The sequence below is a fragment of the Nannospalax galili genome, unplaced genomic scaffold, assembly GCF_000622305.1.
Source record: "Nannospalax galili isolate Female #2095 unplaced genomic scaffold, S.galili_v1.0 scaffold95, whole genome shotgun sequence".
Lineage (NCBI taxonomy): Eukaryota > Metazoa > Chordata > Mammalia > Rodentia > Spalacidae > Nannospalax > Nannospalax galili.
In genome coordinates, this window is record NW_008342393.1 from 7,309,627 (window position 1) to 7,326,436 (window position 16,810).

Below are 16,810 nucleotides of genomic sequence, written 5' to 3' on the forward strand. Positions count from 1 at the left end.
TTTCTTTTTACTATGGGACTGAACACCTTAAGTGCAGTACTATCCTGGAAGTTTTATATAGAACTTTGTCCACAATTGATGTGACATATATATGATAGGTATATATTGACATATACATATGTTAATGTAGACTGATTTCTATTGAAAAGCTGAGTAAAGTAATAGTCTAAAAACAAATCATGTCATAAGGATAGTTGGAGATTATGCCTTTCATGGTTGTGCTATGCAGTTTTTTTAAGTACATTGGTTCTATGGCTTTCCAGTAGGGAAACTGATCATATGTAGATGGGCCCCAGAAGCATGCTACACTGGAAATTTGTTCACTGAAGACCAAATCATGCTAACAGTCATCCCATTAGCTCCTACATAATATGAGCAGGAAGCTGAAGTCATCTGCTTTTTATTTATGACAATTGGATACTTCTAAAACAGATAAATAGTCCTCTTCAGGGGCTAGGATCACATGAGATTATTTCAAGATTTTCAACAAACTGCTGAGAAACATATCAAACAGCAGAGACCATTACTGTGTGTTCAATGGTACTACTGGGATTAGGTCTGCTGAATACATTGCTGTGACAAAATACCTGAACAAAAGCAAGGAGGGAAGATGGAAAGGGTTTGTTTTGGCTCATGATTTGGTAGGAGGATTCAGTCCATAATGGAGGAGCCTGAGGGAAGTAGTCACACTGTATACACGTTCAGGAAGCAGGGATGAATATTCTTGTTCAGCTCACTTTCCACATTCAGAATGGATCTTCCCTGCTTAGTAAAGTCTCTCTGGAAATGACCTGGTAGACAAATCAGAGATGTGTGTCCATGATGATACTAAGTCACATCTGGACAAGGAAGACTAAGTATTACAAATGATAAAGCATAGCATTCAGAAAAGCGGGGAACCATTATTTTACTATCTCTGCTCAACAAGGGAGAAAAGACAGAATAGTAGTTACTAGAGTTTTGATAGCCACATGTAAGCATTATAAATACAAAATTATCTCAGTTCTTCCCTTTCTTGGATCCCAATGACAAACAACAATGTAAACCTTTAAGAACTTCCTTTGGTCTATGGCAGTGAGTCCTGTTATGATTACAGAAATCTTAAACCAAATACTCAATCTCATTTTTCCCAATATCTTTTAACACATGCACATAGAAATATTTGGGGACAACCTATAATTGATCTAAATATGGTGACCATAATCCTCTGATCCCCTTATAACAGCCCAAGATATATAAGGGAGAAATGTGATTTATTCAGTGATACATTTATAACCTAAATTTGTCAGACTACTTTTTAAACAATACATACAAACTTGTAGATACTTAAGAGAAACTGAAGCAGAGATTGATCAGGGAGCAAGCACAGCTTAGTTGAGATTCTCAGTTGGATCTGGGGAAAGCACAGACTCAAGTAGGCTTTGATGTGGCCTCGGGATTGTGTAGGTTAGAAACAAAATTTAAAGGCAAAAATCACAAACAGGAAGAAAGATTGCATTGATTGTTGGCCAAAAATTTTATGTGGCTCCAGATAAAGGGCAGGCTGCCTTCTGAGAAAGGAGTGCCTAGACTAATGGATATACATGAGGCAGTTCTTAAAAAGGGAGAAATGGAGGGAAAAGAACAAAGGATCTTCAAAAAAATGGAGGAAATTAGAGAAGTCTGCGAAAGTGAGAATTGCAGGTCTCAGCATGTAAACTACAAGTTTTGGGAACTAGGGTTTTAATATTTACTGGGAAAGGGCTGTAACTCTGCAGATGGCCAAACTTCACTGGGGGAGACACAACTAAAGGAGGTTCTCCTACACTGTATCTTAAATTTTGAGGGGAATAGATCACTTCATCCTTTCATGTTAATTTAAAAATTTTACAAACTGCTTCTTTAATATGACTCAAGAATACAGAATTTACACAAAATTTCCTTATATAAATAAGTCAGAACAGAGTGGTTTAGGGATATTGTGATTTAGAAAGTATAAGGTAAAATACAGAACTAGTTTGCAGGCTTGCTGCTACTGTTTGCTTGTTTTGGATAAATTCCGTAATATAACCAAAATTGTTTCACAGCCTCTCAATGGATTCCGTAGAGTACTTACTTAACTAACAGAACTTATGACATAACAATTAAGCAACAGAATGCTTAACACAGGACCTTCCATATCATTACAAACAATAGACATTGAGTGGAACCTGCTGTTACAGTTGCAGATGAATGACAATGTCCAAAACCATCATATGATAAGAGTAAAAATGCACACAAAACTCAAGCAATGTCTCAAAATGCTTATGAAAGGTAAAAAGTATTTTGAAGTAAAAAAGAAATTGAATTTCTTCAAATGAAGGTTCAGCAGTACAGAGTTGAGAAATGTCTCAAGATCCTTTAAAACCTTCCAAATTTATTTCATCTTATTTTTTAAAATGTCATTCCAAATTTCATCTTAAAAATACACAAGAGAATTGAGTCAAAATAAGACTTTTTAATATGTTTTAATTGAATTTTTATACATTTCATACAAAATATCTTGTCTTTGTAATCCTTCCCCAAACCAGACCCTCCCATAGTGCACCCCACTGAATTTCAGACATTTTGTCAGATATATCAGACAAGGTCTATCAAGTCAAATTAGGGTCCCCAGATATCCTTCAGTGCAAGTTCATTCACTGGAGTCTAGCCATCCTTTCTAGAGTTCATTCACTGGAGTCTAGCCTTCCTTTCTAGAGTTCATTCACTGGAGCCTAGCCATCCTTTCTAGAGTCTCTTAGAGAAGGCCATCTCTCCCTCACCTAGCAGTAATCAGCTGTCAACAGTTCTTCAGCTAAGGCTGAGGCCTGCTGCCCATTTTCCCAGTTCTATGCTGGGATTTTGTCGGCTTGGGTTTGTTTGGGTCTTGTGCATGCTGACAGCATTGTTGTTGGTCCACATGAGCAAGGCCCCAGGAGGGCATAAGACCCTGTTTCTATATGGTCGTGCACCTCTTTCCCCTCTTACAGTCTTTCTGTCCCCCTCTTCTGCAGTGGTTCCTGAGCCCTGGGTGGGTGGAGTTTAACATAGGAATCCTGTCCAGGCACCTGCCCTCTGCAGAATCTTATACTTTATGCTTTAGCATTTGTGGTCTTTTGTGTTCCTGGCCCTCTGTTACATGAGGGAACTTCATTGATGAGAGTTGAGAGGTGCATTAGTGTTCTCTCTATCCCTTGTTCCACTATATTCCATAAAGCCTTAGGTGGAAAGGTTCCATTGCAGATGTGTCACTTAGGGTTGGGAATCTCACAGACCCTTACTCTCTGCGTTGAGGAGTTGTAGAACTCCATAAACATCTCCACCCATTGCAAAAGAAGCTTCTTTGATGAGTTGTGACTGGCATACTTGTCTGTGAATATAAAGATATATATAGATATATATCTGTGAATATAAGGATACACATTTAGCATACAGTAAGAAATTGTTTGTCTAGGAATGTGACAGCTTTAGGGTTTTCTCTAAGATCTAAGACATTTCCAGCCATGTGTAGTTCGCTACATTTACAGTACATGAGTTCCATTCCATTGAGAGGGGTTTAAGTCCAATTACATAGTTGTTGATTAGGTCCAAGATAAAAGTATCATTATCCCCCCAATATAATTTGCCATGCCAGTCATTGTAGTTATTAGGCTTTAAAGCTGGGGTTGGACCATTGATTTATGTACTCCTTTAGCAGATTATATGGTATCCTCAAAACTTTGAGAGCTAGTCTTCAAAATAAGACTATTAATAAAAGCAAAACAGGATGAGAATAAAGTTGGAGCAAAATATTTTAAAATGATCTCTAGAAAAATCTATTTTTCTTAATAAAAGTAGGCATTTTCCACAAAATAAGTATTCCTAATTAATTTTTCCAGTCAGATTGTAATGGAGTCTTTCAATTATGGTATGCCTGCACACCATATCTCAGCCTCAGGGTGACCTGGCAACCTAGACTTAAACAGTACACACTCCTTCCCCATCACAGTGGCAAAAAGATTATAGAGGAAAGATTTATTGAAGGGAGGACTCTTATGCATCTGTCAACTTTGCCTAGATATTACCTTATTATTTCTATTTAGAAAATTATACATTTATGAATGCAAAATTAATTTAATCACTTGTCTCCCAAGGCTCAGGGGTCATTGTGGAAGAAGGGATGGAAAGATTATCAAAGTCAGGGGTCATGAGTGACTGGAAGGAAAAGGATTTTCCAGACAGCAGTGCAGTTACTCATATGAATTCGCAGCAATTGTGGCAAAGTGCACAAGATTTTACCTTAACAAATTCCCAGCACAGACAGTGTGGAAGGTGGACAAGAAGCCCCCACTGCATCTGGGAAATTATTGGCAATTAATAGCAGCTGTGAGATGAGAGAATCTGTTTTCTTTATGGGTGTGACTTTGGGTCATGATCTCTAGAAAATCTCTGGGTTCAAGAGGATGAATCCTCACCAAAGGGAAATTGGGGATATAAATTAGACTCCATAGGCCTTAATAAAAATGGAAGATGTGAAACCAGGCAGGAAGTAATAAGGGGGGTACAGATAAGAGAGGGGTCCAAATATGAGCAAAACATATTGTACGAAATTATCAAAAATTCAATAAAAATGATTATAATAATAATAACTAAATCACAAGAATGTTTTCCACAGTATTCTTTTTATCTATATAAATTGAATAATTTTACAATTTAAATTTCCAATCTTAAGGGAATTTACCAATTTAATATTTGTAAAAGCAACACATCAATAATAACATGATTCTGAGAGAGATAATTTTAATGCCACTGGTGCATTTTACTGTAGATGAATGGAAGAATTCAGGTTGCAACATGGTATTCCTTAGGTAAACATCTCCACTTGTTATGAGATCCACACTTAAGTAAAAATTTCTATGTATCACTGTCTCACCTCCCTCCAGGAATAACAGTGTACACAGATAATCTCAGCACATGGGAAGTACACGCAGGAGGATCATGAGTTCTAATTCATTCTTGACTCCATAGCAATTTGACACTAGCTTAGATTATGTGAGAACCTGTTCCACAAACAAACAGAGCTAATTTCCAAAAAAATCTTCCAAAATAATTACAGATTAAAATATTATATTGTCAATGGATTACACAAGAGCTTTTGTGTCAGAGTGTACATGCACATCCACAGGTGGGTAGACAGGAGGAAATTTATGAGTTATTTCACTTGGTTATGAAGAAGATGTTTCCCAATCTGTCATCATCAAACTAGACTCAGGAAAGTCAGGCATATAATTCTGTTTCAATCATAGCATCAGGGAATTGAGTCCTAGTGGTGGACACCCCGCTTTACAATCCAAGAACTAAGAAACAAGACACCTGATAAGACAGAGACTGTGTCATAGGTTAAACAGAGCAAGTGAAGTGGTCCTTGATATTCTCTCAGGAGAGCCTTTTTGTTTTATAAATGCTCCCAACAGATGTGAAGTACTCACTGGCATTCATTAGGTGTCTGCTTTACTCCATCTACCTGTTACATGCTGATTTTTTCCAAAAGCACTCTTCCAGACCAGAGAAGCAGCTTTCTATGATTTCCCTGAACATCCGCTGGCCCAGTGAAATCAAGTTGAGTCAAGTCCGTGCAATGAACACCATATTTATGACCATTAAGTCCCAACCAGAGAAATAACTCCCAGAAAGTCACAATGAAGTAAAAACAAGATCTTCATCAGTGTTTATACCAGAACAGCCTTGCTGTTTATAGTCTACCTTGTCATAGCTTTTCATCTTACCATGCCATTCATTGCCAATAAGCAAATATGTCACGAATAAACCACCTCATATTAGTGTTCCCCATTCCCTTTCTGCTCCAAGTTGTTTCTCATTGTATAGTGTATGAATGCGTGAGAATGTCTGATAGTGTCTATGTGAGCATGTGAATCTGTGTGAGTTTATATATTTATGAGTGTATGCATGTGTGTATGTATGGGTATGTTTTTATGTATGGGAGTCTATGTGTGTGTCTGTGTGCATGTAAATATGAGTGTGTTTCTGTGAGTGTATATGCATGAGAGTATGAGTGTGTGTATGAATGTCCCTGAGTGAGTGCATGTGTGTATGGGAGTTTGTATGGGAGTGGTGTGTGAGTGTGTGTGTGTGTGTGTGTGTGTGTGTGTGTGCGTGTGTGTGTGGTGAGGGGGATGTAGGAGCAATAAACTTGTTCTTCAAGAAATCATAAATCAACAAACCACAATTTAATTTTAGAATCTACCCCAAGTATTTTTAAATAGATAACAAATCAGTCACTGTAAAAATAATTTTAAGGGAAAATTTAAAGAAACTAAAGCTTTAAAATTACAAATAAATACCCATAGCTAATGGATTAATCATAGGTGATTTAGCCTTTAGTCTAAGATACTAGATAATCAATGAAGATTTATGCAAGTCTCAAATACATAAAGAGGAAGCTGAGATGTCCGTTAATCCAGAATCATGCATGTGCCAACTCTGATGTGTCAGTGTCTGTGTAAAGCAGATTTAACAGCCTCTGCAAAGGTGTGGACAGCCCTGTTTCTTCAGCTCTCTCACATACAAACATCTTTGTGCATGCTCTGACACGAGCATTTATTCCATCAGTAGTAAGTTATCATTTTATATAAATCAAATCATTATCTTGGAAGACAATTTTTTTCCCAAGCTGTGGTCTTGCTGTCTGTTTAGGAAGTTCAGCACCCTCAAATCAAACCTCAAATGCTCTCTTTCTCTTTCCTGAAGTCCCCTAAACCTCTATAAGCTTTGTTTCTTCATTAACAGTCATGAAACTCATTATCTTTCATCCGTTTTGTTGTTCTTTTTCCAGACTGAAGAAAGCATTCGGTCAGAATAGTTCATAGGAATATTTATTAAAGAATGTGGGAATATTTTTATTCCTGCTTCTCCTGTCTTCCATAAGTACCTGTGGGGATTCTGGTATTTAAATGCACAAACATAGGACTGGAGAGATGGCTCAGTGGTTAAGAGCACTGGCTCCTCTTGCAGAGGAAGGACCTGGGTTCAGTTCCTTGCACCCACATAGCGGCTAACAACCATCGGCAATTCCAGTTTCAGGGGATCTGACACCCTCTTCTAACCACTATGGGCATTTCATGACACCGGTGCACTTACCTACATCCAGGAAAAACACTCATATACATAAAATAAAAATAAGTAAATCAAAAAAATGTTAAATGTGCAAACATTTGGAAGTCAAAGTTGCAGCTACAAGCAAGGAATTTTAACCATTTTTGCTATTATATCCCTTTTCCCAGGAAAGTGGTTACCGAAAAGACCATCTGACAGACGGTAGAAACTGAAAGAAGTTAGGAGAAAAACTGACATATAGGAAATATCCCCAACTACAAGGATACGTCATTAACAGCTGCCACTATATTCATTAACAGAGGCCAATATTCCAGATAGCCAAAGGTCCACAGACCTAGGAGTTTCCTTCTTTTACCCCAAAACTAGGCAGTCGTGTGTGCCTCGAACAGCCAGGTCTCTTCCTCAGCTTTCGTACACCGTTACTCAGTGTTTTTTTTCCTCTGAGCACACGGAGGAAATAATAAAGCTTTAGGAAAAAAAAGTTAAAAAATATCACTATGATAAATTTGTTTCAGAGACCAGTAAAGAGAAAGAGTTGCCCAAAATCTATGAAGCCGTATCAAAGGCACGTATGGGTGACTACTACCAAACCAGGAGTTTATAATACTTAAAACTTCCAGCGTCTGTTTCAGATGAAATTAATAGCTTTGTTTTACAAAAACAGCACCTTACACCAGCTGTTCTGACACTAAGGAGTCGGGAGCATCCAACGTAAACATTTAAGTCATCAGAGCCCATTTCTCTGAGAAACATGCAGGATTTCCTAAGCATATATCTCAGCCGCCACTCTGAAAACACGCGAAAGCTCTTAATATTTTTAAATAAAAAAGAGACTGGCTCTAAAGCAACAGAATGTTAAAAATTCAGTAAGAACAAGATATTAGCATTAAGCGAAATTAGCATTTTTGTCAAGGGCTCAACACAGTTCTGGGTTGAAAGCAAAATAGAAAATATAAATGATATTTTGTTTGGGAAGGTGCTGCAGCAATTACTCATGTTTGTTTCTTGTCTCTATTTTCCTATTTTGCCGTAGTGGGTTGAATACTGCGTTTACAAATTGTGTATCTCATCCCTGAACTGATTAGTCCTTACACATCTCCATAGTAGGAGAGCTGGGCAAGCACTGATATTCACATATCACAAAATCCTAGGCATGGGTTCAGCAATGGCAGCCTTATCCAGAGTTCTCAAATCAAGTGGTAGGTGTAAGCTTCCCACTGATCCCTAAGCAACTGCTGTCCCCCAGGGGAAGCACCTTGCTGCTCTTCCCACACACCTGCTGATAGAAGCATAGTTTCTGGATCAGTTATGATCTCTGTCTTTGGGGATCTTGGGTTTCCTGCTCTGTTCACTGAGGTGTGTGAGTGCCTGGGCATGTCTGCAGTTGCTACTATGCAAGCCAAATGGTTTTCATGAATTGTTTAGGAAGCAGAGAAAAAGTGGATTGATTGACAGGCAAGATCAGTAACCATGGCTGGTCAGACTGTCTAGGCTGGCATCTCAAACCCCCTGCTCATGATGTGCTTTTATGTCCCAGGGCCATTTATGCTTATGTCTTACAAATCTGCTTTTTGCATTCTGTTGTTTCCTTATGACAGTGTACTACTCCACATTTTAGGGAAGCTATTGTACTACAAGTTCACTCTGATATTTTTTCCCGTTGACAAGTCATGATTTATTTTCTAACCCTATCATGGATGTTCTCATTTATGTGCTCTGTCCATTTTCTGACTTTAAAATGAGATGGACTCTTTCTTCCATCGGAGTATTGATTTTGCTTTTAAAAAGGTCTCTCCATTCCATTATCCCTACTGGTCGATTCAGCCCATTTTGCATGAGGTATTTTTCTCCTTTTTCTAACACATACAAAATGTCTTTGTTTTTATTTTGCTTTCCTCTGTCAATTACAGAGTATTTAATTAAACCCTCTGACTTGGTTTTGAAAAGTGTTGATTTGCTTTGAAAACAGTCATGGCACTTGTTAATTTTGCTTTCTTTTATTTTTAACTGTGTGTTTGGTCATTCATTGATCACATTTGTTGTCCTGGGCATTATGACGAGTACTGAGGTTAAAATAAAAATTGTTACTAATTTAAAAAGAATCCAAATAATGAATATTATGATAGGTAATGCATATTAAGTAGTCCCAGGCAAGAAGCAGTATGCAAATATGTTTACTTTTTTATTAACGACAATAAATAGCTACTGAGTTTCCTTGTCTTGAGAGTGTCTGTGTAGTTTATGAGGATCATACTTCATTGTCAGAAGTAGCTGTGGATGTAGGTGCAGCATTCTGATTCTCCCCATGTCACAAGAAAACTAAGGTAAGGAAGGAAGTGAAAATTTCCCTCCACTTGGTGAGCGCTAAGGCTAGGCTTCACCTCTACACTTTTCTGTGGGTATCGGCATTGGTGATATGAGATTTTATTTTCCTATCTACATTTTACATTTCTCTCCACAAAACAAACAACAGCACCAAAGGAAAGCCCTTAAACTACATTTAATTAGGAAGTTTACCTAGGAAAGAGCCTAGACAATTTATTTTCCCCTTACCAGGGTCTATTCCCATATCTCAGACACTACATTCAGTATAAGGATGTCTATTGTGACCATGACATTGTCCCTGTGGTACCCAAAATTTTAATATATTTAGTTAACTGTAAAATAATTCTGCTTGGATTCTTCAAAACCTTATTAGTAAAAATAGTGCAGCTGACCTCAACCCTAGCCCCAGCCTAGGAACAATTGACAACTGATTACTCTTTGATGAGGGAGACTAGCTCTTCTTTAAGGGCGAGACACTAGGTAGGCTGACTAGACTCCAGGGAATGAACTTACATTAGAGGACAGATATATGGGTACAAAGGCTTGATCAGAAAGAATTTAACATATGTGAAAAAATGCATGAAATATGGTAGGGGGTCCATGGGATGTGAAGAAGGTCTAAATTATTTAAGATACATGAAATGCACAAAACTCAATAAAATATTTTTTTAAAAAGAAAAAATAGTGAACAATACTGAATTTCTTTCATTTCTATGTGACTAATATCCTTCATAGATCTGAGACTAAATACTTAGTGTATGGTTTTTATACATATTTTTATTCTTTAAATTAGTTCATTAGCAATTTCATGTAACCAGAATGTATTCTGGTTACTGTCTCCCCTTCACTCTCTTATCTATCTCAAATCCCTATTATTCATTGTACTTCTGCCCTATCAATCCCTTTTCCAGATTCCTGATGTTTCATTTTGTTTTGTGACCCGTTTAGTTTAATCAGAGCCATCTGTGTGATCATTGTATTGGAGTGACTCTTTGCATCCTGGAAGGCTCAGCAGTGTGCACACAACTGAAGACAATGACCTGCCCTCTCCCTGAATCTATCAGCAGCAAATAGTTCAGCAGCAAAGGGCAGGATACTCTGAGACCCTTCTACATCCATGCCTGGTATGTGAAAGGCTTATTCCTATGCATATCTGGGTCAGACATCGATAGCTGCTGTGAATACAATTGTATTCCTTAAAGTACACAGGGCCCCAAGGGTCTTTGGTCCCTAGTTGAGAAATTAAGCTCCATGCACATAAATTCAAAGCTCTTACCACATCTTCTGAACTTCTGTTGTTTCTTTTTTCCACTTCTGAAACTTTGTAAATATTGTATATATATGTATATTTATATTTTATTAATTCTTTGAGAATTTCATACAGTGTATTTTTATCACATGCAAAACTCTTCCCTCTTCTTCACCCCATCATACCCTGTGATTCGTGTTACTATTCTCTTTTTTAAAGGCCTACTTTAGAGAAAATGAACCATCATTCAAGCAAAGATGCAGCCTATAGAATGGGAAAAAGTCTTAACCAGCTGTACATCTGATAGAGGGTTAGTATCTAGACTATATCAAGAGTCAAAAAAATTAAATATCAAAAAATTAAACAGACCAATTAAAAATTGGGGCAAGGCACTAAACAGAGAGTTCTCAAATGATAAAACACGAATGGTTGAAAAATATTTTTTAAGTGTTCAACATCTTTATGCATCAGGAAAATGAAAATTAAAACTACTTTCATATTTCATCTTATCCCAATCAGAATGTCTAAGTTCCAAAAATGAACAGCTATAAACAAAGGCAAGGGTGTGGGGAAAGGACAAGATTCATTCACTGTTAGCAGGAGTGAAAACTGGTGCAGCCACTATAGAAATCAGTGTAAAACTTCCTTTTTGAAGATGATTGGATTTTTCCATATGATCCAGTCATAGCACTTTTGGGCATGTGTCCAAAGAACTCTATGTCCAATTGCACAGACACATGTTCATCTATGTTCATGGCTACTCTGTTCATAATAGCCAGAAAAATGAAAAAAACCTAGATGTCCAACAACTGATGAATGGATATTGAAAGTATTGGACATTTACACAATGAAATAATTGTCCAGAAAAAAACACATTGTTAAATTAACATAAATCTATGGAACTGGAAATAATCATCCTGTTTGAGGTAACCCAGACTCAGAAAGACAAAAGTTGTATGTTCTTTCTCATAAGGTGATGCTAGCTTCAAATCTTTAGACGGGTGTGTTTCAATTAGAAAATCCACGGAGGTCAGGAAACTAATAAGGGAACATGGTGGGGATGGGAGTTGGGAAGGGAGCTATAATGTGGGGAAACAAAGTGGAAAAAGGGAGTAATGGAAGAGAAAGGGTTTTTTTTCCTTTATGAATATTTAAAATTTATTTAAGTATAAGGAATAATATTGAAGTATAACTTAATCTTTAGAGGCATGAAAAGATCATAGTCTTCACAGAGAATAGAATATATAGCTTGTATTATAAGATAATTATATATAACATATATCTTGGATTAACTCAGATATAAATACAGATGGTGACATGGATAAAAATGGAGTCATGCATTATTTGTATCAGGGCTAGGTAATGATTCTGTAAAAGGTTTAGATTGTGAATTGCCTACATATAAGCAAATTCGTCTTCCTTTTTAATCATAGATATGATCCAGGGGAAAACAGGATAGAATATAAATTGACAAAGAAAGCACATAAACCACTATTCAAATGTACACATTGTAGATAGAATCATACTGTAATACATTTCACATGCAGAGCTGGTAGTATATTGATATTAAATGGAATGTTTCGATACCCAACATTCATTCATTATATGGGCAAAATATTTTCATATTGTCTTGCCATTTAAGATTCTCATTTATGAGGGATTAAGGTGAAATTTTTCTTAATGTTTTATTTTAGATGGAGCTGTGGAAACAAATTTTCCGGATTTATAAACATAAAATTTAGAACTTTAACACAATTGTGGTACATCAGTACATTGAAACATCAGTATATTGGCATATTGATATCACTCTTTTCCTTAATATTTTACTAATTTGCACATTTTTGAAAGGTATGTGAGTGTTTAAGACACTGAAAACTCACCTAAAGTGCATATACTCGTACATTTTTTCATTTTAATAAGTAAAATGATATAAAGTTGCAGAGCTCTGCATTTTACATTTACTCAATTTCTATCATTTTATAATGGTTTTTAGCCATTGTTATTTATAATTCTGTAATAAGAAGTTACATTGGTATACTTTAACTGATTAATTATGACAAAATAGCTATTCTTATTCTTAAATATCTAATATTGTTGCTTATTTTGGAAAGGATAATTTTCTTTTTAACAGCTTTAAGCAAGTTTTCCAAAGTATGTGGTTTGGCCCTCTGCATGTTTTTCCCTCTTTTTTTAAAAAAAATAATTAATTTATTGAGAATTTCATACATGCATATAAGGTGTTTTGATCAAATTCATGCCCATTCACCCCTCCAACTCCTCCCAATCTCCCCATTACTTTTTTTCAGATAACTTCATGGACTCTTTCTTCTTCTTTGATTAATTTTTTTAATGGGTTTTTTGGCTACTCTAACATTCCTCCTCTGAAGAGATAGTCCTAAAATCTTAAAAGGATTAAATAAAAGCTCCCAAATATTTTCAACATTTTGGGCATTTGGAATGGAGTAAGTTGCTAACAGGCACAAGGACACTGTGAGTTTTAGCCAAGAAACTGGCTACTTTTCTTTGGGGTCTTTTTATGCAAACTGCTATGCCAATTCCTACCTCCTATTCTTATCATGCCATCCTTTGAAGAGGTTACCCAAATTGCCAATAGGGAATCAGGACACAGACCGCTCTGGCTTCTTCCATGCTGAACAGGGACACAGGGTGAAGCAATTGGAGTACCCCTTCAGTGGGTCTATCTAAAAGATTCCCAAATTGCTTAACTCTTATCTCTAAGGGAAAAAGAAAGTCTTTGAATCATGAATAGGAGATGTGAAGGAGAAGTAAAGGCAAGAGTAATTAGCATTACAAGTTCTAGACAGGGAACTAGAAAGAAGTCAGAACAGATCTAGAGTGATTGATTCAGGTTTTTCTTTCAGGTATTTTGATAGCTATTGGAATGGCTAGAATCAGTGTCAGTTCCCTCTGAAAGGCTTCTAGATAGGGGGAGAAAACAAATTTAGCCATCATTTTAGAATAATAGTGGGTTGTCTCCCTTAGCTGCAGGTGGGCACTGAAGTATTGCAGACCGAGATTTGAAGGAAATCTTACATCTGAGAAGCACTTTCTGGTTAGGAACAAAATCATCAATGAGAAATAATTGTCTAAATAACTTTTATAGAGACTTAAGCCAAATGTCTGGGAAGTGTAATCCCTTTAACTCTTAAAGAAATATACTGATAACTTTACTCTTTGTTGGGTGTTTAAGGCCATGCAGTTGGCCCAAATAAATCAACTGATTTTTACACTTCAGGTCATTTGAGGATCTGTTCCTCATGGGTCACATGGGATTGGGAGGAGCTCCTGACTCCTTTCTTTTACCAGTTCCATCTATGAGAAGATAAGTAAAAAGTCCTGCTTGACCACATCTGACTTCATTTGGAAGCATGAATGAGATGTTTCCACTGAGTTGAACTTCCTCTTTGTAGAATGGACACTGGTTCGAGTCCATCTCCCGGGGTCTTCATGTCCTTCCTGACCAAGAGGACAGGAGACTTACCACAGCAGGACATTTTGAGAAATGTTCCATAGTCTCCTGGAACTTAGTCAAACTTGAAGGGCAAGGGGCAAAAACTGTCCTTTAAGTGCCTCTGGCCACAATAATATAGGCCTCAAACTATGGCTATTAAACATCCAATAAGGTTAGTTCCACCAGTCTGGTACTTTTAATTACCATGTGCGATGTAGATAAGTCTTGGGTAAAAAATTAAATATGCAAATATTTTCAAATAAACCTTGGTAGATATATATTTTGTTACTTAAATTAGTTGACTAAATTATGACCATAGACATTTTTACTTATTTATTTTTTTTACACCCACTTCCCAAATAGCACTCTCCCATAGCCTCCCTCCCCCAACTAGAGCCCTTATATTCTGATATCCCTGCTACTGTCTGCTGTGTTGTCGGCACCCCTAGCCATTCCCCACTATTTGCCCTTCTGGTGACTCTAGTAAGCCTCATCTAGAGGTCTTTGTTTTAGGAGGGTCAGCTGTTCCTCATCTAGCAGCAATCAGGTAGTAACCCAGCATAGAACTTGGAAAATGAACAGCAGATCCCAATTTTATCAAAAGGAATATTGACGACCATAGACATTTTTAAATTATGTGTATATCATTTTTGATTCATCCTCTATATATCATAACAAACCTATACAGACCTTCATCACTTGCTTGGGCTTTCACATTTTTTTTTCTATTTTGGAAATTATTTCCAGTCCCATCTTTTACATTCTCTTTAACATCTTTTAACATCTTTTACATTCTTATTTTCTTTTTTTTAAAATAATTATGAGACAGAATTAACAAATTTTCTATCTGGTGTGAGACTTTTTTCTGGGGATGCTAAGCAATGCTTATTCCCTTTTAAGGTTCTAGTGTCAAGCCAATGTTTGATTAAAGTTTTACTGGGGAATTGATGAATTTATTGAGCTTACTTACTGAGATAACTGAGGGATTGCTGGGATGTATGTATGACCTGAGGGTATGCACACTGGAAAACTTTTACCCAGCATGGGTCATGCCTTTTCTTCCTAGGCTTCACCAGATTGTATACTTTAGCCTTCCCCAAATCCATGAGGCCATGTGTGATTAGGACCAAATTATACACTGATTAGGACCAAATTATACACTGTTGGCTGGGAAGAATGGCTGGATAATCTGGTGAGGGTCCAATGACCCTGCTTGGCCCTCCATTAACGAATGAACACAACTGTGTTCATTCACAGGAAAGTGAATTGGAACTGGAAAATATATTAAGTAAGCCCTTCCAGGTTCAGAAAGACAACCATTACCTTTTCTATCTAATATGTGAATCCTAGCTTCTGATACACACATATACATATGTTTTGTGTGTGTGTGTGTGTGTGTGTGTGAGAGAGAGAGAGAGAGAGAGAGAGAGAGAGAGAGGGAGAGAGAGAGAGGTGGAAGTGAATGTGGGTAGACATCAGGAGACTAGAAAAGGAGCCCATGAAAGAAAGAAAGTGGCTTTAAGGAAGGGAGTGGAGAGGGTACCAGCATAGGTCACATGAAAGTGGCAAGCAGAATGCTGGCAAGAAAGTACATTACAGGTAGGGTGGAGGATGAAAAAGAGAAGCAGATGGGGAAGGACAAATAAAGCTAAATACATACATGAAAAATCTGTAACCTGTTACCATGTATGCTGATTAAAAGATAAAAGTGATAAAACAAATCATGACAACTGTATTCTCATTTCTGGTTTCATTTGTTTGATGGACCTGTTTATTTAGCCTACACTAATACCCATTGATTACTTTTGCATGGCAGATTGTTAATAAAAATCAATGAAATTAACAGATGAACAAATGAATTAATGAATCTATTTTATTTCAAGAAGAGTAGAAGTTGGCATGTTTGCATATGTTATATTTCAAAGTCACTTAGAAAAGAGAAAAAGCAACACCTTTGCTAGCAGTAAGAATCACACCTGGACATTTCTGCTAGTGTAAGAGTGATCAACTTCAAGTGCTCCACCACCAGCAAAGTCTTTCATTCCTGTCAGACAGAGTAAGATACAGTTCTTCGGAGATGTTACTCTCCTTGTTTTGGCCACTTGCTGTGTTAAGATACAAGTTTCTTCCTGTAGGAAGAGATATGTGCTTCCTAGAATATAAGTTGGACATATATTTTCCATTTATACCTAGGAACAAGAGTGGCTTGGAATTTCTAGAGAAACCCTGTTAGTTATCCTGTAGTATCAACATCTCTGGGTGTTCCCTCCTGATTATCCCAGATCTACCAGAGTCCAAGTTGTTTCTCTTTTGTTTGTTTGTTTCATTTTTCTCTTCCTACCAAAATTTCTTTGAAGAAAACTTATCATAGCTACAAAGACTGCCATTAAAATTGTGTTTATGTTACTCAATCTTAAATTGCCTAGATTGTGTGAAGAAAATGATTGTTGTAGAATTTAAAGCAATAGAAATTGACCAAACAACAGTTTCTAGCTCTTCAAGATTAAAGGGAATATGCTGATCATAAAGATCTCCTTAGATGACTCACACATAAACATGTGCAGCTGGAAATTTCATGATCTAAATGTAACTACAGTGAGCTCTAAAATGATGATATCGTAAAACAGATGCAATCATTCCCACAGGTTGCC